This window comes from Camelus dromedarius, chromosome 17 (genome assembly GCF_036321535.1).
Source record: "Camelus dromedarius isolate mCamDro1 chromosome 17, mCamDro1.pat, whole genome shotgun sequence".
Classification (NCBI taxonomy): domain Eukaryota; kingdom Metazoa; phylum Chordata; class Mammalia; order Artiodactyla; family Camelidae; genus Camelus; species Camelus dromedarius.
In genome coordinates this window covers 19,920,923-19,942,067 of record NC_087452.1, presented here as the reverse complement: position 1 = coordinate 19,942,067, position 21,145 = coordinate 19,920,923, and the positions used below count along the sequence as shown (strand labels likewise).

Here is a 21,145-nt window from a genome sequence, read left to right as displayed (position 1 = left end):
CTAGAATGTAACATCTATGCAGCATTAGCAGTGCAGATAAAAAGTCTCTGGAAGACAGAATCACAGTGTGTTGGGATCACTGCTATCCTCCTCACAAACTTTGCCACTGTGGAGGTTTTCATGACTACCCCCCATAAGCTAAGGAGATAGGAATGGTGTCAATATCAAAGCCGGTCCTCCCAAGTTCCTCTTTTTTCTTAAAATCTGATATGTTGTTCAAGAAGAGCAAAATGGCACCCTGGTCAGAGAAATATTTTAAGGTGCAATGATTGTGGGGGCAAATGTCTATTTTCAATTCAAAGTTTGCAATACTTGTAGGTAACTTTACACAATACTTACTAGGGGCCAGTTTCTACTCTAATGTGCTTTACATGCATTCTTCAATTCTTTCAGCAATCAATAATGGGCATACTATATTATCCCCATTCTACAGAAAAGAAAACCAAGGTATAGAGCGGTGGAATCACTTGCCCAAGGTCACACAGTTAGTAAGTGGTGAAGTCAGAATTCAAACCCAGGCAGACGGACACCATGCGTCCTCCTCCCTTTCTTTTCTGTCCTGGAGAAGATCGCTAAGCTAAAATGTTTGAGATAAAACTAGGTTAAAATCATTGGTAGATTAGGTGTTTGGAAGTTGGGCTATAGAATAGCTGGCCAGCCCTGGGTAGCAACATAATTCTTTTGGTCGACTTGACTTAACTTGTGTGTTGAAATTAATTGTCCTGCTTAATCATATGTGCAGATTTGGCCCCATCTTCTTGTAAAAATGTTACTTTCACATCAACTCCGCTAGGCTTTCAGGCCCAGCTTTGGTTGACAGAAATACCAGGCTGGTCAACTCTCGGAGCTACTGGAACTACACCTAAAACTGACAAAAAGAGAAATGACTTCATTCAGCTCCTAAGCTGGCTTTTATCTGTATGGGAAGAATGGACGACTGGACGGGGAGATATGTATTGGTCTTTTTTGTTTGTTTGTTTCACTTATCTCCTTTAGAATTTATTAATTCTTATTTTTTATTCAAGAATCATGATTTCTTTGCATACTCTCAGGCTGGTCCAGCCACATCACTTTCACCTTCTGCCTGGAGAGACAAAGACTTTTCTGAAATGTCTCAGCTTCCATCCATCCATCCTTCCACTATTAAGTGAGATCATGTGAATGATAGAAATCTTATTCAATCTCACTACACCATGAAGTCTTCAATGAGAAAATCCCCAAACCACATATTGAGCTTTATTTATTTCCAACATAAGTAAGAGTAAATAGAGAAGTTTACTTGTCAGATTTCCAAGGCCAAAAGATTGTATAGTGACAAAGTAAAATATACTTTAAACACTGTGTTGCCCATGGAGTGGACCACTCTGAACTTTCTCTTGAAGAAGAGCTGAGAAGGGTGTGGTTGCCTGATAGCCTCTAACTGCTATACCCTCAGATTTATCACGACCCTCACGCATGTCCTGAGCTCCCAGAGCTACTCACACACGGTGACCAGAACACGGCAGGGGTCCGGCCTGATGTGGAACTCTTCCCGTAGATGTCTATGCGTGTGGACTCACCACCAGTCTGCTGAGAGTTCTCAGACCTGTGCTGCAGTTGAAGACTTCTTCCCACCCAAGATCCCTTCCTTTCCTTGCTCCATCCTCAAGTGTCAGGCCTGCATCGCAGTCTGCAGTCTGAAGTTTCCCTCTGCCTCCACCTACTCCCTCCCTTCTTGATCCTTCCTGAGCATTTCCCCCAGTAAATCTCTTGTATGTTTAAATTTTATCTTGGTGCTTGCCTTTCAGAGGACCTGGACAGAAACAAACACTTACTCCTCAACGTACACATATCACAAATTTGTATATGTACGCATGTTTGTCCCATTTTCAAGCTATACCCTACAACAAATTTGCATGTGGTACAGCTATGTGTGTATGACTCACAAATTTAAAAATCTCATGTTTCAAGCTCACTCTGAAATCTAAATGCCTATATCTTACTGTTTAACTGACATCTTTACTTGACTCATCAAAACTTAATATCTCAAATTCAACTATTGTTTCCCTTGCTTACTCTACTTCAGATATACTGGCTTTCCTGCTGTTTCACAAAATGCCAGAAATATTTCTACTTGGGAGTTCTTGCATTTGCTGTCCTCACTGCCTGATGCTCTCTTCCCTCACATATTCACAGGGCTTGCTTCTTCTTCCCTTCATTCAGAACCCTGTCACCTCCTCCAAGAAGCCTTCCCTAACCACCCTAACCATAACAGCACCCCTTATTACTTGACTCCTCCTTTTCCAACCTGTTTTGTTTACTTTATCGTCCTATCACTGATATTTTACTTAAAAAGCAGATGGAAATAAAAGAAAGGAAAGGGAAGGAAAAGAAAGATAAAAGGAGAACTAAACTGTTCTTAATTTTATCATAACTCTGTTGGCTAGCTCAATCAATTTAGAGTCTTCAGTGGATTATGTGAATAAGTGGTCTGTTCACATGAACTAAATTTGAGCATTTAGAAGATTTAGGAACTATTATCTGTTTATGTGTCATCACAAAATGGGTGAGGATAGCAACATTGCCGAACTGAATAACCTAAGTATATCTGGCACTTTCAGAAATTACACAGATGTAATTGCCATGTAAACTGGTAAATCACAAATTCAGGATGAAAATTCAAAGCAAATTCTTTTTGAAGATCTCCAGTACAAACATGGCTTGAGTCTACTTCCCATAGTCCCTAAGTCATATCAATAAGCCCTCGGGGAGAGAAATGGACTTTTTCATGCTCCTGACATTTTATCCACAGCCCACATGATGGAAATACAGTACAACGCTTAGGAATATGTATGTGCTCTGGTCTTTTAATTCTCCTCATGGGTCTCTACCCCACAAAAATCTGCTTAAGTAGGTAAAGACATGTGTACATGATGTTCGTTCCAGCACTGTCTGTAACAGTAAAAAGTAGAAGCAACCTAAATGTCCACCAGTAGACATTGGCTAAATGCAACTACATAATGGAATTCTTTCCAGCAGTTCAAGTTATATAGATCTACACTTTCCATCATGGGGAAACGTTTGTGATTTACTACATGGAGAAAAACAGGTAAGTTAAACATTTGTGAATATACATGTATGTGTGTATATTTACACAATCCAATTATTTACTTATAAATAAAAAGTTTGAAAAGGCATTGCTTTGAATGTTACAAATTTCCAAATGGGTACATGATGGGCTTTTAAACTCTTTTTACATTTTTTGGTAATATGTGGATATTTTAAAATAATCAGCATGCCTCGCTTTTAAAAATAATAATTATGAAAAAGATGAAAGTATATTTATGTGTAATGTGTGAGCCCACAGTACAGAACTACAGGTTATAGCTGCTGAATGGAGTGTAGAATTCATTAAATGTTATCTAGTTCAAGAAATTCTTCCATTTTACAGAAAAGGAAGCTTAAGACCCAAAAGGAAAACTGAATTATCCAGTACTCAGATTTATGACTCTCTCCCATCATTTTCCATGTCAACACCCCAGCAGGTGCTCAGCTAACTAAAAGGCTGATGTAATTGGTTGATATTGATGTGGAGGAACCTGAGGGTGATCCCATTCTGCTGCTGAACTGTGGTGGAAAATTTCACAGTGGGAACAGGAATGGTTCAATTTTTTCCCTCTGCACCAATTTGCAAGCCTCTGATTTACATTGATCAGGACATCTTTTTGGATAGCAAGGGAGTTGACAGAAATTGCCAATGTAAGATTTCCTCTGACTGGGGATATATTTAATTACCCCTTCCCTCACCAGCTTTTTTTTTTTTTTTTTTAGTGTTCATTGAGAGAAACGTTTTGCCCTCAAAACATTTTATTTAGACCTTGTTAATTGTTTTATATAAAATTCATCTTGATAGAGTGACTAGATCTGAAGTTGATTATAAAAATACTAGATGGAATAGTTATTTTTTCTCCGTAAATTTGGAGTGTAAAATAATGTACAGCTGAGAAGGAAAGCATAATGAGGAGTTTGAAAAATTATTTTCTAAAAGGGCAAAAATGCTCACAGCAGAAGCTCAGATTCCAGTCCTGTGTTTAACACTGGGGTTTGTGAAGCTGATTTTTGTGATCTCCTGATGACGGGGTAGCCCCCCAAAAGGAGAAAAGACAGCCTGTTGGAGCTTCACAGCTGTCAAAAGAACGTAAAAATTTTCAGTCTGAAATGGAACATAAGTCTTGCATTTTTGCCCCATTCCCCTGAGCAGTGGTTCACTAAGAAGTGATCATAACTTACGGTAACCAGCAGTAGCATCTTCTGTTAATCTTGTGTTGGCCAAGAACCGAAAGTCACACAAGCCTGTGTATCTTTATCAAAGAGTTAGTGACAGAGACATAAAAAAAGCCCTCTTTCTGCCTCAACTTCAATGGCACTGGACATCAGTGGAGTGGTTTGTACATAATGAGGAAAAAAGTAATGATCATGGGGGTGAAATAACTGTCTACCAAGCTTTCTTGCCAACAGCTTATTGCCTGCAAAACTACTATTCAGAGAGAGAAATTTTTGTATTTATTAGGTAAATCAGAGCCAGCCCAGGAGGTGTTTGACAGGAGACATTTAATTTCCTCCCCAGTAGGACATCTTATTCAATAGACAGTGGTTCAGCTGATCCTTTATCCACTGCCTTCTTGGAAAAGTGGTGTGAACTGTAAATTGATTGCTTCAAGTCACCAGAGCGCTGAATTTTGTTGTCCTAGGTTTGTTTTTCTTCCTTCTCTCTCTCTCTTTTTTTTTTAACCTTCTGCAGAATGAGTTATCTCCTCAGCAGTGTGACTCACGTGTTCTGCCCTTTACCTTTCAGGACATTAGCTACTTTGCACAAAACATTCTAATATGAAAGCTGTCCAACTACAAAGGTGGTTCAAATGCCAGTGCTCCATGAGGACAACATAAAAAATTCAGTACATTTCACTCTCTTGAAATTATGTGGCCTGGAATATACAAGTACACACTGACCCCCATGACAGAAAGAGCTGAATGAGAAGTATAATTTAAGAAGTCTTCCCTATATAGTTTATTATATGCCAATATAATCTTTTCAATCAATATAGTTATGCAGTATAGTGGAAAGAGCCTTGGATTGGAAGACAAAAGACCTGGGTTCTACTTTCAGCTGTGATTCGAAATAGCTGTGTACCTTTCAACAAGTCACTGTATTTGGTTTTCTATGGCTGATGTAACAAATTACCACAAACTCAGTAGCCTAAAACAATACAAGGCTATTATCTCATGGTTCTGTAGGTCATAAGTCTTGACTGGTTTCTCTGCTCTGGGTTCCACAAGGCTGAAATCAAAGTGTCGGCCAGCCAGGGCTCTTATCTGGAGACTCTGAGGGAAATATCTGCTTCCCAGCCCATTCATTCTTTGCAGGTTGTTTGTAGAATTTTGTTCTGTGCAGTTGTCAAACTGAGGTGTCCTGGCTAGCTGTCACCCAGTGATTATTCTCAGCTTCCACAGGTCACCTACGTTTCTTGATTTGAGGTTTCCTTTATTTTCAAAGCCAGCAACATGAGTCCCTTTCAGCTTTCAAATTTCTCCTGCCTCTTCTGCTCCTGCAAGTCTCTGACTCTAGCCAAGAAGGTTTTCTGCTTTTAAGGATTCTGATAAAATTGGGACTCTCCCAGATAATTCAGGATAATCTCCCCATCTCAGAGTCCAACGTTAAACATATTCGCCAAGACCCTTTTACTGTATAAGGTAACTTAATAGTAGGTTCTGAAGATTAGAGTGTAGACATCTTTGGAGGAAGGTCATTATTCTGTCTCTCTCTTATCTCTCTGGGCTGCCTCAGCTACCTCTAAAAGAAGAGGGTTGAATGCAATCAGTGTTCTAAAGTATGAGGAAGCCTTCCTTTGGAAGACTACAACGTGTAAGTTTAGGTGGGACCAGGGTCTGGATATGGCATTAAATCACACTGAATCAGATGTTGAGATTGTTATTTCTGTGTCAGTCTCTCTCAAGCCCTCATATTAGCATAGCGAAGAAGTCTGTTTGGTGCTAGTAGTTCTTGTAGACTGCTTTAAGACTTGTCTATTTCCTTCCTCATTGGGTTGGGGGTTGGAAAGAAAAAGAGAAAGAGGTGGGATAATGGGACTCAATCTACATAACAAAATTTAACAATGTGATTTTGCTCTCATTGCATCCGTTTAACTGTTACCTTCTGTTTATGGCAAATTGATACTGGTTTTCCATTTATAACATTTTAAAATCAATATACACTATGTAAAAAGGAAAATGAGTCAATTTAAAGAAATAGATCAAGTAAATAATAGCAGGCATACAGGTAAGCCCCATCCTGCAAGGTGCTACAAGAATGACAGAAGATGGGGACATGGTGTACTAGATGGGTGATTGCTCAAAGTTCTTCAAGCACTGAAAAAAGTCAATCTAACCAATGGGAAAATGGGCCACAGCTTGAATAAATACTTCCAAAAAAGAGGCTATCCACATGGCTAATGAACATAGGAAACGGTGATTAGCTTTATTAGTAACGAAAGAAATGCAAACTAGAACTGCAAAGAGATACCATAACACATCCAACAAAATGACAAAAATGAAAAGGTCTGACACTACCAAATGTGGCAAGAATGTCTAGGAATGGGAACTCACATGTACTGCTAAGGGGTACAAAGTGATACTATGGGGATCAATTATGAAAGATTTTAATAAGGGCCAAAAAGATTACTAAAAGTGGCCCGTTTAGTGCACCCTTCCAGGTTATCAATGTCTTTCATTGTCTTTGAGCTATTTCACAGCTCTGTAAACTACAAAACTGATAGCAATACAAATGATTCTCCTTCATAGAAATGCAAACTGTGTCCAGCAGAATGGCATTAATGGTTACCCAATGTACACTGATCAATTTTGCATTTATTTGTGAATTCTTCTCAGCATTCTTGATGCCTAAATATTTGTGTGTTCTTTGGATTTTTCTCTGAACTGACTGTTCAAAGAAAACTGACACTTATAGGTTCCTTCACTGATTAATGAGTTAAATAAAATCTTCGACATGTTTTGATTTTATATATTTGTATGAGAATAATGATTTTATATTAAAAATATCCTTTAACAGTACAAACTAGAAAACAGTTGAATATTAACAAGTAAAGATATGCATAGCACAGACTTGACTCCTCTGTGTATTGTATAAAACCTTTTTCAGATATACAACAGAAGATACACATACACACATACACACACACAAGGACACTCAGAGAAGTATTATTTGTAAAAGCCTAAAAAACCTAGAGAAGCCCAAAATGTTTCCCCAAAGAATGAATTACTATTATGATATAGTCATATGATGGACTACTATATAATAAAAACGAATTAAGTACAACTATACACAAAATGGATGAATAAAGAACATGATATTTAGTAAAAGAATTCAGACACAAAAGAATATATACTTAGAATCCATTTATGTGAGCTTCAAAAAAGTGGCAAAGCTAAATTACAGTGTCTAGGATGCATGTGTGGGCGGCAAAACTATAAGAAAAGCAAGGTAATGAGCATCACAAGAGTTAGGAAAGTGGACACGTCTGGGAGGGGGTGGTGGCTGATGTGGGGTCCTGGAAACATTCCACTTGTAAGCTAAGCAGTGGATACTTAGGTGTTCCCTTTACCCTTACTCTAAAATATGCATGTGTGTTTTATATTTTCCTAAATATATGATGTATACTTTACCAAAATGAAATCAAAGTCAATGAATCTATTACTCTGAGTCTTTGCGATAAGCAAATTGCTAACTGAAATGTTAGAAGAAATGACTTCAGAGACCATCATTTGAACCCTGAAGCTGCTATTTACTCATTTTATCATTTATTCCTTCCTGTCGATAACGTACATCACAAGGCCTGACCAACAACTTCGGGTTCCCAATAATCTGCAATGCAGAAGGTCTCATAAATACCATTATCCCTACTCTCTCTTCCATGTTACGTTGTGGGGTGAAGGACAGAGTAACAGCAAGCTCCAGGAGCAAGTAGTGGCTTCAGTATGTGCTAATTCTGGAGGAGGATAAAAGCACCTCCCCCTGCAAGCTCTCAATCAAGAAAGAATAGAGAACAAACTAGTGGTTCCAGTGTGGAGAGGGAATAAGGAGGGGCAAGAGAGGGGTGGGAGAGAACGGGTACAAACTATTAGGTATACAATAAGCTACAAGGATATATTGCACAACACAGGGAATATAGCCATTAATTTATAATAACTATAAATGGAGTATAACCTTTAAAAATTGTGAATCACTGTATTGTACACCTGTAACTCACATAATATTGTAATAAACTAGACTTCAATTAAAAAAAAGAAAAAATTTTTAAAAGGAAGACATAAGGAAAAATGGGGGAAGTGATAAAGGAAAAGGGAAGACAAACTTTTGGCTCCCATTTGTTTGGGGGCCCAGATTTTGAATACATGTTGCTGCTTGAGATAATTAACTTACTATATGACAGTAGCGGACAGACCAGATTGTTCCCTTTGCCTCTGTACTTTTCAGTTCCCATTCGTTGCAGATATTGTTTACTGGCATTATCAATAGACTGAGATCTTAGATATGAATGCATTTTGTACCTTGTAATGTATAACACAACTGGTACAATGTAGTACCTGGCACATGAATACACCTGTTTGAATCTACTGACCCTCATTTTGGTAGTCACAAGAAAGAAATAGTTTTGGCAACTGAAATTCAGGTAAACATAGATTTTTTAAAAAGAATCAAAATTACCACTAAACCCATATATTTATAAAAATCCTTACATACACACCTAGGTAGAAAATTAAAAAGGCTCTTTTAACCTTTAACACCTAAAAGCTAATCCAAATTGGCCTGGAGGTTAATAATAAAACACACAGGACAGAATTCTAGCTCTGTTTCAGCCCAATGCTTGATAGAAACTGCAAATTTCCCATAATCTAGAGTTTCCATTATTTCTTTAGCTTAGATTGTACTAGAAAAATTTATAATTAAACAATCTTCAGGATAAATGAACGGCTCCACTTGAAAACTCTACAGCAAAACACCCGTGGAATGACATTATAGATAAAACAAGGAACTCTCTCTGTAAATGACCATCTGTCACCCCCTCAGAAACAACCTCCTGTAGGAACAATCAGCAGATTCTAAAACTGCCTAATAATTCAGGACAATTCCTTAGTGAGGGTGCCTAGAAACCTAAACCACATGACAGTGAACTCTGTTTTGTCTCAGAGAACCCCTAATGTTTGCTCAAAGAGCTCTTTCTTTAGCTGTGTCCTCTACTGCTGTAACTACCACCACTGATCCTGACCCCAGGACCAGTATGGTTGCCACTACTAAATCTGCTACAGCTCTCATCTATCGACCACTTACTTGCTCTATTTTAAGCTTTATATGTGAAGGTGAACAAACCGGATGAGTCACTCACAACAGTATCCCTGCTTAGGCAGCACCAGCTGCTGACAACTGCACGTGAGTTGAAAATTGTATAGAGTTAAAACTACCCTTGAAATTTCTTTAAGTCGCCCATCTAATGTAGGTCATACTTTGGTCCACTAAACCATCTCTTCAAAAGTCAATGAAGGCAGCTTTCCCTGCAGCACTGGAACTAATCACTCTTCCATTACACAAGGTAGTAGGATAATTTGGGGGGCCACATGTCTAAATGAAATTGAACAGAATATGATTTTTTTTAAACATCTCATACTGTTTAACAAGTAGCGATGAATCTACCCTTTCTCTCTCTTCAACTTGGATTCTCTCTCTGTATAATATAATCCTTGTTTGGAATCAATTTATGTTTTAGGGAATTTGTAAGCTTAAATGTATGTATTTGAAATGAAGGAGCATTCACATGTTTTGAGGACCCACTGGCCTTGTCATGCAGGGTTAGATAGCTTATTCATAGCTCAAGTCAAGATCCCAGGCATTAATTTGGATGCTGGAGACTCTGGGATTTAAACCAGTGATTAATGAGTCTTTAAATGACTAGTCAGTCATTTGTGTATAACTCCCCAGCTCAGTACAGTCTTTTTTATTTAGTTTTAAACACGCCTCAACAAGAGAGTAAATCTTGCAGAGAAGGCTTTGTAAAGAGAGAAATCACACCCACAGAATGTTTAGCATATTGACTGCCATTGCCATTCCAATGTTCTCATAATAATTATTTAGTGATTCTTTAAAAGGTACACAATCATGTATGATTTGCAGACCATGCTGTTGGATACATTTTAGTCCAGGAAGAACCTCCAAGTTCTGTTTTCCTCAAGACTAACAGAGGACAAAAGCCTTGAGTTCTGGACATCAAAAAGAAAAAAAAATATGATATAAAGGTCTCTGTTCTTTCCACGCTGCTATTTCATCTGTGTTTCTTCCTCTTGGTCTCAGCTTTGACCAATGACTTTTTCCAAACTATCAAGGCTTTGAAGCATTCTCCTGTTGAATAATACTCAGAGAAATTGAGATTTGTGGAGCTATTTTACTTTTCCAAATGCTTCTACAGCAGTGCCTACCTTACCCTCCCACAGTCAAATACAACTTTCCTTATTTTATCAGAGCAAAACATATTTAGATGGTGAGATTAAGTGGCATATTTAAGGTTCTATAGATATCCCACATCTGACAGAAACCAGAACTCAAGTTTAACTTCTAATTTTGTGTTCCTTTACACAAGGACACAAGTTGGACCCTAGTACAAATTGGTTGCAAAGTCCTCTGTATTTCTAAAGTTGTCAAGAAAAATCTCATGAGATATGTTTTGCTAAGTTCCAGACCCATGTATCCAACCAACTACCTGACCTCTACTTGGTGAATAAACATCTTACAATTGTGCTTGTTCTTGTTATAGTGTTTCCTCTATCTTCTCAGATTTGGAGGTGGAGGACTTGTGAATTACAATGACAACAGGTGGATTAACAGAAGAAAAGACAGACAAATTTATTAATTTTAGTTTTACATGCCCTGGGGTATCACAGAAAGAAGTGAATATCCAGAAGAGTGGTGAAAGCTTATATACCCTCTTACTAGGGGAAAGGGAGGAACAGAGGGGCTCTTCTGGGAGAACAAATGATTTCTTAAGAGGGAGGGAAGAAGGGGCCCTTACAGAAACACAGAAGACTTTCAGGGGAAGATAAATGGGCCACTAGGAGAATAGATGGGAGAAAGGACAGTGATAGTTTGTGAGAATGTCTGTCTGGGTGTGGTGCCAACTTCTCTCCCAGAAGAGGAGACTAGAGTTGCTCCCGGGGGTGGGATTTATGACAGTTGAGTTCTTTTGGGAGGTTCTACTTTTAGGCAGACATGGTATTTCAGGAACTCAAATGTCTTCAGTACAAAATAATTCTTAAGACAAAATGGCATATTTTGGCCTGGCAAATTATGATCCTCTTCACAGCTTTGTAAAATACAGGTTTACTGAGGTATAACTGACTTACTGCACATACTTAAAGCATGTTATGTGATGAATTTTAGCCTCTATATATGTGTGGGAAGTCAACACCACAATTAAGATAATGAACTTATCCATAACCCCCAAACTTTCCTTGTAGCCTGCTGTAATGCATCTCACATCCCCCAAACAGAGCATTTTATTTTAAACTCCAAACATGTTTCTACCTTAGCTAACCCTGTTGTAGCAGACTGTATTGCCCTCCACACTGTTATTAAATCCAATACCCTGCTCCTCCATATATATTTCCTATCAAGGAGCCACAGACCCTCTGAACCCACTTCTTTTCATGTCTCTGGTCACTGCCCTAGTCCAAGCTACTTGGTCTACACCTTTTTTTAGCTGTATATAAAATTTAATCTCATCAAATGTACAGTTTTCACATTTCACAATTACATTGAGGAGCCAGTGCATCCTTTCACATGAGCACTGTCAAACAAATGGGAAGAAGAAATTAGAGGGCAGCTTGGCGTTGATGGCTGGCTGAGCTCTGAAGCCTACCTCTGCAGGCGCAACACATCCACAAAAGTAACCGCAGTGGAAATAAGAACTGCTCTTTCATTTCCCAGGTTCCTGCATAACCGGTCTACATGCTTCCACTCTTGCTTGCTATAATCCATTCTTAATATAGCAATAAAACTGATCTGTTAAATATCCAGTCCACTCAAGTCACTCCCTTGCTTAAAGCCCTCCAGTAGCTTTTCACTGTCTAGAATACAATGCTGACTTGTCATAATCATGCCCTATGAGGTTGGTGGTAATCAACACTACCATGATGCCATCTCTGATGCCATCCCTTCCCCGTTTACTATTCCCCCTCTCTGCCTCCCCCAACCCTACCCCAACTCCCTGCACTCACTCCACTCTAGCCGCTCCAGCTTTCTTCCATACTCCTGCCTCTGAGCCTTTGTACCTATTCTTGCCTCTGCCTGGGACACTCATTCTTCAGATTCACGTAACTGGCTCCTTGTCATTCATATCTCAGCTCAAATGTCCTCTCTCTGGAAGAGCCCTGGGAGACCTCAACATCCCTATGTCTCGTCTCCAAGTCATCCTTCTATTCTGTTTCTTCATAGCACTTTTAGTGTTTGGCATTCCTTACTTATATCTTTATAGCTTTATTATCTGGCTCTTCCACTGGGACGTAAACTTGAGATCTATTTTTCACTCTATTCTTCCCTACTACAACATCCTAAGCTTTTCATTCATTATCTCAGTCCATCTTTGCAACACTCCTATGAGAGAGGACCATTATCATCACTGTTTCAAATCGAGGAAACTGAGGCTCAGGGAGCTTAAGTAATTTTCTCAAGGTCATACAGCGAACCCAAGTAGCCTGGCTGCAGAGCCTTCACTTCAACCTCTCTGCACGTTGCCCAAGCTAATGAATCTCTTGGCTCACTCTTACACATATTAAACAATACTCATAACATCCTAATTGTGTATTTCTGAACAAGTGGTAGACCTAACCTCTCTAATTTGGCTTTCTCATCTCAAAAACAGAAACACTGTAGAACATAACTCAGAGGATAATAACGAAGTTAAATACTAACAGGTTAAACTAAGATGTTAAATATCAGCGGGTCTGTGGTTCTCAAAATGTGGTCTCTGGACCAGCAGCATCAGTGTCACCTGGGAAGTTGTAAAAAAATGCCATTTTTTCAGTCTCATCCCAGACCTACTAAATCAGAAATGCCTGGGGTGGGGTCCAGTCATCTGTATTGTAACTTATCTTCCAGGTGAATGTATGCACACTAAACTTGGAGAATTCTGGGTAGGTAAATCTTTCAGCTAGTGTCTGGCATAAAATAAGTGAAAATAATAAGGGCTGTTATTAAAACAGCCAGGTAAATAGTCCAACAGTGGTCTCACTAGGGATGTTACTTATGGTTTAGCAGGACGATTTCTTGTTACATAGATTTGTTCCTCACATTTCAATTTTTAGCATCCTTGGATCCTGGGCACTAAACGTCAGTTCCAAACCCTCCAAATTTTGTGACAAACAGTATATGCCTCCCCTTCGTTTCCAAATCCACCTGCTGTAGGTGAAATACTCAGGTATGTCACCAGTTAACAACCATAGTCCACTCATCAGAACGGTCCTCTGATATGCTTTTATGTTCAGATTACAAATGGACTTCTGTGAAAAGGAGATGTGGGATGAATTAGAAGAAATTTGAGTGGCAAAGCAGCACTGACATTTAGGGTCCTCTGAATCGCTTATTTAGCAGACTCTGCAAGGAATATAAAGATGAGTTAGAAATGGATTCTGCCCTCAAGGAGTTCAGTATAATTGGAGGAGTTAAAGTAATTGCAAAAATAATTATATCACATAGAATAGTGAAAGTCTCTGAGATGCTAACCAGTATTAGAATTCTGAAAGAGTAACCAACTGTACAGGGAGCTAGGACAGATCGCTTGATGAAGGCAGTATTTGAGATGATAAACACCTTTGGTTAAAAGAATTTAGACTTCCTCAGTTTAAATGGAAATGAATAATGACACCACGTCAATTTTTATGGAAGAACAGACACATGCACGTGGAAGAAAGAGAAAGAGAGATACAAAGATGTGAAGCAATTATGAGTAAAAAATTCCTTTCAGAACGAATGATCCACTGTTTCCCAACAGAAACCAGTTGACAAAGTTTCAAAAATGCTTGCACCATCCCAACAATTCTACAAATTCTCTGCACATTCTTATCAATAGAGATTTCCAAGTCTGCTTGTCAATCAGGGATAATTTCCAAATCCTTTAAATAAATGCTGCCTCCCTCATCCAAGATGGAAACAGATGTTCCCACAGAATTGCAGAAGAGTTGACAGACAAGCCCAAATGCTTTCAACTTTCAAAATTCTCCTGCTTTCCCTAGTTCTGATGTCACTGCAGAAATCCCAGGAAAGGGGTGGTGATGGGTGGGGAATGAAAACAACCTGTGATGATCATTTGGGATGTTGGGGTCTCCTTAAGGCTGGTATGGAAATAATCTCGAGTGCCAACATTAATCAATTATTAATGGCTGTCTGGAAAGGACTGTGAGGCCATAGTTAGCAAGAAAGAATGCCATAAATAATTAGCAATATCTACCATGCAAAAGTGCTAACTTGTGATTGGGCACAAAGTTTGTCTCACATCATTTCTATGTAGGTAAAAATGTCTTATGCTATTCTGGAGGGGATAGTATTTGATCAACAGAATAACTGAATCTATTATATTGGGGGCACATGATATCGGAATTTTGCTGAAGTATTTGATTTCTATTTAGACACACAGATCTCTAAAACATAGTCTTCCATCCTAATGGCACGTTCTTCTCTCCATTCTGAATCTGATGGAAAGAAATAAGCTGCATTTGTTAGCTCATTCATTCAGTCAGCCTGTCATTGTCTGTCCTGGTTATCTACTGCTGTGTAACACATCACTCCCAAACTCGGTGGTTTGAAGCACCAATAATCATGTTATTATCTCTCCTAATTTCTAGGGGTCAGAAATTTTGGAAAGGCTCTGCTGGGTGGTTTTGGCTCAGGGTCTCTCATTTGGTTTCAAGTCAGATGGTGGCTGGAGCTGGGAGAGTATGGAGCTGGGGCAGCTGGAATATGAATGGGTATCTCACTCTCTTCACATAGTTTCAGCGCCTTTCCATGGGGGTTAATTTGGACTCCAAAGACAAGATGTGTCACCTTGTATGATTTAGCCTCTGAAGTTACAGACTATCACTTCCACCGTACTCTACTGGTTGCAAGCCAATTAAAAGCACCCTTGCTTTTCAGATCCTCTTGATGGAAATGTGACTAGTTTTTAGAAAAACATGTGGGATACGAGAAATCACTGTCATAATCTCTGGAAAGTATGATCAGCCATACTCACAAATATTTATTGAGAACCTGCTATGTGCCAGGATACACATATACTGGGAATACAGTGAAGAGGACAGACAAGGTCCTTTGTCCTGTGTTGCTTGTGGTCTACTGAGGATGAGTGAAGAGATGAACAATAAGTGAATAAACAAGGAAGTTAATTTTGGATAGTGATAGGTGACATAAAGAATATTTTAAAAGTAGGTTAACTGGATTTGGGGGGTGCTTTTTTAGAGAAAGGTGGTCAGGACAGGGGTCTCTATTAAGAGAGAACTTAATGATAAGAAGGAAACAGTCACATGGACATCTGGGGGGAACCACATTCTAGATAGACAGAGGAGCAAATGTGAAATAGGGACAAGCATGAATGACATGCTGGAGAAACAGCAAAAGGTCTGGTGGCAGGAGCACAGCGAGCAAGGAGGCAGGTGGCATAGGATGAAGTCTAAGTAGCAGGTTGGGGACAGCTCAGGGAGAGCTTCAAGGCTAAGAGAAGAAGCACGGATTTTGTTCCAATCCTCATGTCAGATCCATGAGGGGAGGCACTTACCCTGCTTGTTCACTGTTTGCACCACAAGGCCCAGAACTCTAACACAGCTGGCACTCAGCTGATATCTGGTGGACTGAGAATGAATCAGGAACACCAAACCTCAACTCACCCACCCACAACTCAAGGCAAGCTCTAGGCAATGGGGACATTTTTCCAAGGTGACAGAGTGGTTGAGATCTCACTTCAAATCTTAAGCTTAAGACGGGCTGGGCTCCTCAACTGCATCTATTACCACCTAAATGAAGATGCATAATAGGGAGCTAATTATAATGTGTCTTGCCCTGCTCTTGAATAATTAAATGTTTTACTGTGATGTTACAATTTGAATTTATTATCCTTTGCTGGGGAACAAAATTAAACATAATGAGGGCTGTTAGTCTCCCCTCAGTTTTGCCTGTATCCTGTACCTTTTATCATTTTTACCACTTTGATTAATGGGTTTAATTTACTTTGGAATATGTAGGAATCAGTGGGGGGGTGAGACTATTAAAATCCTTTTAATTAGACTAATAATATCAAATCTGCATGTGTTAACAAGAGTGCACCATTAATTAGCTTTTGTAGGTGGTTTCTGGAAAGGTAGCAGAGTAGCTTTGAAATATCCTTGGTGATACCAGATTTATTAGGTTGACAAACAGAGCATGATGTTACATGTTCCCTCAAGAAGAGGAGCCTTTGGTATCTCAAGGTGTAGAGAATTGCACGTGACAGGTGGACACGTCCCTAACTTGTTGTGTGGGATGACTTCTGTTTACCCCTCCAGGTCCACTATCGCCCCTGTTCCCTCTGCTCTCTGCCCCAGGGCTCTTCTGGCTGGACAGTATCATGGGGCTCCTAGGCAGTCTGCCAGCTGGCTGGATTTGGCTAATGGAAGCTCCAGCAGGAGATCAGGGTATTTATTCCTTGGCTTCCCTCCTTTGAGATCAGTAGAGGTGGCTGTGTCCCTGGACCTAAAACCACTTTACTTCAAGACAACTTTCCTCACACAACTCTCTCCCTCTATGTTCTGCTAGCATCTTTCTACTTTTGTCTCCTTCAGATCTAGAAGAGCTAATAACTCTCCCTCCACTGTTTGGCCCAGGTCCTTGCACTACCTCTGTGACTCTCCCAAATCCTACTCCCACCTTTGTAAATGCTTTCTTTGAAAAGGGATCCTCCTTGAAATAGCTAGCTTTGAGTGTACTGTTTCCTATTGGGACTCTAACTGATGCCCCTTGTTAATGCTAATGGTTGATTTATTGTAACTTTGCACGTTTCATTTAAACTGATTGCATCATTTAAACAGGTTTCTGTGTTATGCTTTTAAGATGAGATAGGATTATATGTAAAGGATTATGCATTTTCATATGTCAATATTCCTCTACCACCAATATTTGGTATAATAAGAAATGAAGAGTATTTTGGGTAGAGGGTAGGATACCATATTTAATAGCTGAAAAAAGTGCTCCCAAAAATAAGTCACTTTTAAAAATTAAAATCTCCCCCAATTTATTAAATAAGTATCATAATTCAATCAGCAAATTTGCTCTTGGGTCACTATTTTAAAAATACCACATTAGTTATTCTCTAAGAGAGGAGTGTACAATCTTCCATGTTTATGTGATGAAGTAGATATTAGAAATCTATATTACTACAAAAAAACCACATATATGTTATACACATGCATATAAAATGTTCCTCAAGGTTTTCAAAACTCCAACTATTTAAGGAGAAAAATGTGTTGAAGCTTCTTAGCACCAACTTCTAGAAGTTAGTCACAAATTTCTTTTTAAGCTTGCCAAAGCAGAGCTGGCACGTGGCTCTCTGAGGGGAGAGCCCTTAGGCCTTGATCTTCTTTGCTTGATTTCCAGCTGCTATTCCCACATACCTTCTCTCACAGCTAAGAGGTTTCAACAAGTTCCTCGTGTCACAGCAGCAGGGTGATGGAGCACGCTAGTCTGTCTAGTACCCACTCCCTGCTTAAAACTTTGCTAACAGATTTTACAGGGAGTGGAAATCAAGCTGGCCACATAGACAGTTTTGGCCACTCGGATATAAGCATAAGTTGTTTGGTAGAGTTTCGGGAAAATATGCTTTTAAAATACAACTTTTCCCCCTTGTCTTCTGACTTTCCACCTGGAAATCAAATGTAATGGCTGAAGCTCCAAGAATCATTTAAGCATCATTATCCTGAGAACTTTCTTACACTCTTGGTAGGAATGTAAGTTGGTGTAGCCACTATGGAAAACAGTGTGGAGGTTCCTTAAAAAACTAAAAATGGAGTTGCCATATGATCCAGCAATTCCTCTCCTGGGTATATATCCAGAAAAGATGAAAACTCTAATTTGAAAAGATACATGCACCCCAATGTTTACAGCAGCACTATTTACAACAGCAAAACATGGAAGCAACCTAAATGTCCATCAACAGAGGAATGAATAAAGAAGTAGTGGTATATACAAATAATGGAATATTATTCAGCCATAAAAATGAAACAATTCCATTTGCAGCAACATGGATGGATTATCATACTAAGTAAGTCAGACAGAGAAAGACAAATACCATATGATATCACTTATATGGGGAAATCCAAAATATGATACAAATGAACATATTTATAAAGCAGAAACAGACTCACAGATACAGAAGCCAAACTTATAGTTACCAAAGGGAAAAGGGAGTTGGGAGGGGTAAATTAGGAGTTTGGGATTAGTAGATACACACTACTATATATGAAATAGATAAGGAACAAGGTCCTAAAGTATAGCACAGGGAAATATATTCAATATCTTATAATAAACCATAATGGAAAAGAATATGAAAAAGAATATATTATATATATATATGTAACCGAATCTCTGTGCTGTACAACAGAAACCAACACAACATTGTAAATTAACCATCCTTCAATTAAAAAAAAAAGGATCATGGCCACTTCTCTCTCTCTCCCTCTTCGGAGATGGCCCGCACTCTGTCTATGGAGTGTACCTACTTTTAATCTGAGCACCCAACCCCCACACCTCGTGGCCTTTCTCTTGCCTTTCAATGTATCTCTCTGAATAGATCTACCTTCACTCAACTGTGGCTCGCTCTTGAATTCTTTCCTGCACGAAGCCAAGGACCCACACTTGGTGGGGCACATCCCAGGGGCTCAACCAAGACCTGGGACTCGGCCCTTCTCATGCCCCACATCTGTTTTCCTGCATCATATCTTTGGCACCCAAAAGTGGGGCATTTACATAAACAGGGCTCAAAGGGCATAATCTTGATCTGCCTATTGGGTTATGGCTCCCCTCTCTTTGGAGGGTGGCAGGGAGTTTCTCCTGCGCCATGCAGATTCAAGTAGCCCTTAGGAGGTGGCTGACGCTGCCTGTAGGATCTCGCAGAGACCAGTGCTCTAGCCATGAAGGAGCCTACCGAGCCCAAGGCTTTTCTACCCTTGATCTTTTCTCATTCTCCCCTTTATCGCTCTGTCTCTTTGGACTCAAGAAGATCCACCAAGGCGACCACTTGGACATCCAAATTAAGACCATGGGGCAAGTAATTGGCAACCTGATTGGTTCTCATGGAGAACGTTGCAACAATTGCCGATTGTGCCAGTGTGATTGAAGGAGTCAGTTGGAGCCGAAATGCCTTGCTGAATGGGGACACCAAGAATTATGACTGGGATTCTGGCTACAAGTGTCATCAGCTAGGAAGTGGTGCAATTGTGGTTCAGCTGGCACAGCCATACATGATTGGGTCAATACGGTTATTACTGTGGGACTGTGACGATCAGAGCTATAGCTACTACGTTGAGGTTTCCACCAACCAGCAGCAGTGGACCATGGTAGCCGGCAGATCCAAAGTCTCTTGCAAGTCCTGGCAGTCAGTAACTTTTGAAAGACAGCCAGCCTCCTTCATCTAGATCGTTGGGACACACAACATAGCAAATGAGGTGTTCCACTGTGTCCACTTTGAGTGTCCTGAGCAGCAGAGCGGCCAGAAGGAGGAAAACAGCGAGGAACTGGGGACAGAGGACAGCAGCTCGGCCAGTCAGCAACTCAACCCCCACACCCTGCAGGCCCCCAGTGGCAACCTACTGCCCCCCAGCCCAGGTTTCAACTCACTCTCTTCCAACCGGCAGCACCAATAAAGAAGTCGCACATGTGAAGTGACTCCGGTGGGCCCAGGTGGCGCCAGGACCTGCGTCCGCCCCAGCAGGGATCTTTTTAGACTGCCCCTTCCCCCACTCCCTGGAGGAGCACACCTGGCTGCAGAAATGACACAGAACAGGTTTTCTCCCAAGGACACAAAGGGGCTGCTTTGTTCTCCTCAATTTGTTCAAATCAGGCTGGTCTCCAGGGGAAGAAAGTGGGTCTTCAATCTTCATCAACTCCACCATTAACACCCTACCTCTCTAATCTAACCCCGCAGAGGGCACAGAAGGAAGTATCACACAGGCCCGAGTCGGAATACGGAAACGGCACACGAACACATGGGGCTGGAAGAGATGTATGAGGCCTCTGTGACCCAGAGGCACCCTTTAGGAAATGGGTTCCACAGTGTTTACTTTTATGGAACACACTGCCCTGGCAACTAAATGATCTTTTATTTCTTTTAGTTACTCCTCCGTTTGCTGAACCATAGGTGTTCCAGATCTTTCTGAAAGGCTCAAACAGCAAATTGCTTGTTTTAATCCCTCTTGACGCTGTAATTTTCCTTCCTTAGCTTTGAATGGTTGAGCGTGGGGATGGATCTCCTCGACAAGGCGCCAGTGCAGCTCATCATGGCACCTTGTCTGACAAGGAAAGTCCTTTGAGGAAGTTCAACCAAATACACAGTGAGCAAATAAAAAAAAAAATAAAAAAATAAAAAATAAATTAAAAAAAAGAATCATGACCCTGAGAACGAATGCCATACCCTAAAATACAAGGAGCAGAAGAAAGCAAACCTGCTAGGACACTAATGATGTCATGGACCTACAGCAGCAGCCCCAGATGACTCACTATTGACTTTGTTAACAGCTCTGTTGTTGAACCTACTATTACTTGTACCTTAATGAAATTTCTAAATAATACCCAGGGGAAACTCTCACGACTACCATTTGTGCCATCCTTGAGAGGAGACTGGCTTATTTAATGATTAAGAGAAATTTCTGAAATGTAGACCTAGGCAAGCTTCCACTCCTGGAATGAGGTTAGAATATAGACACAAGCTTGCTCTTCTACCTGAGCTTTTGTACCAACCAGACTAGAAAATTCATCAATTCTCAGGATCCCCCTGTACATTTCTGTGCCTAGGATTTGTAATTCTTTCAA

At 40.0% G+C, this 21,145-nt stretch overlaps 1 long non-coding RNA gene and 1 pseudogene across 1 annotated transcript in view; one reads left to right on the top strand and one right to left on the bottom strand.

Annotated features, from left to right (window-relative positions):
• LOC135323342 (uncharacterized) overlaps window positions 1–21,145 on the bottom strand; it is a 252,870-nt gene that overhangs the window by 134,059 nt on the left and 97,666 nt on the right. The window lies entirely within an intron of this gene.
• On the top strand, window positions 19,408–19,980 carry LOC105095299 (BTB/POZ domain-containing protein 9-like; annotated as a pseudogene).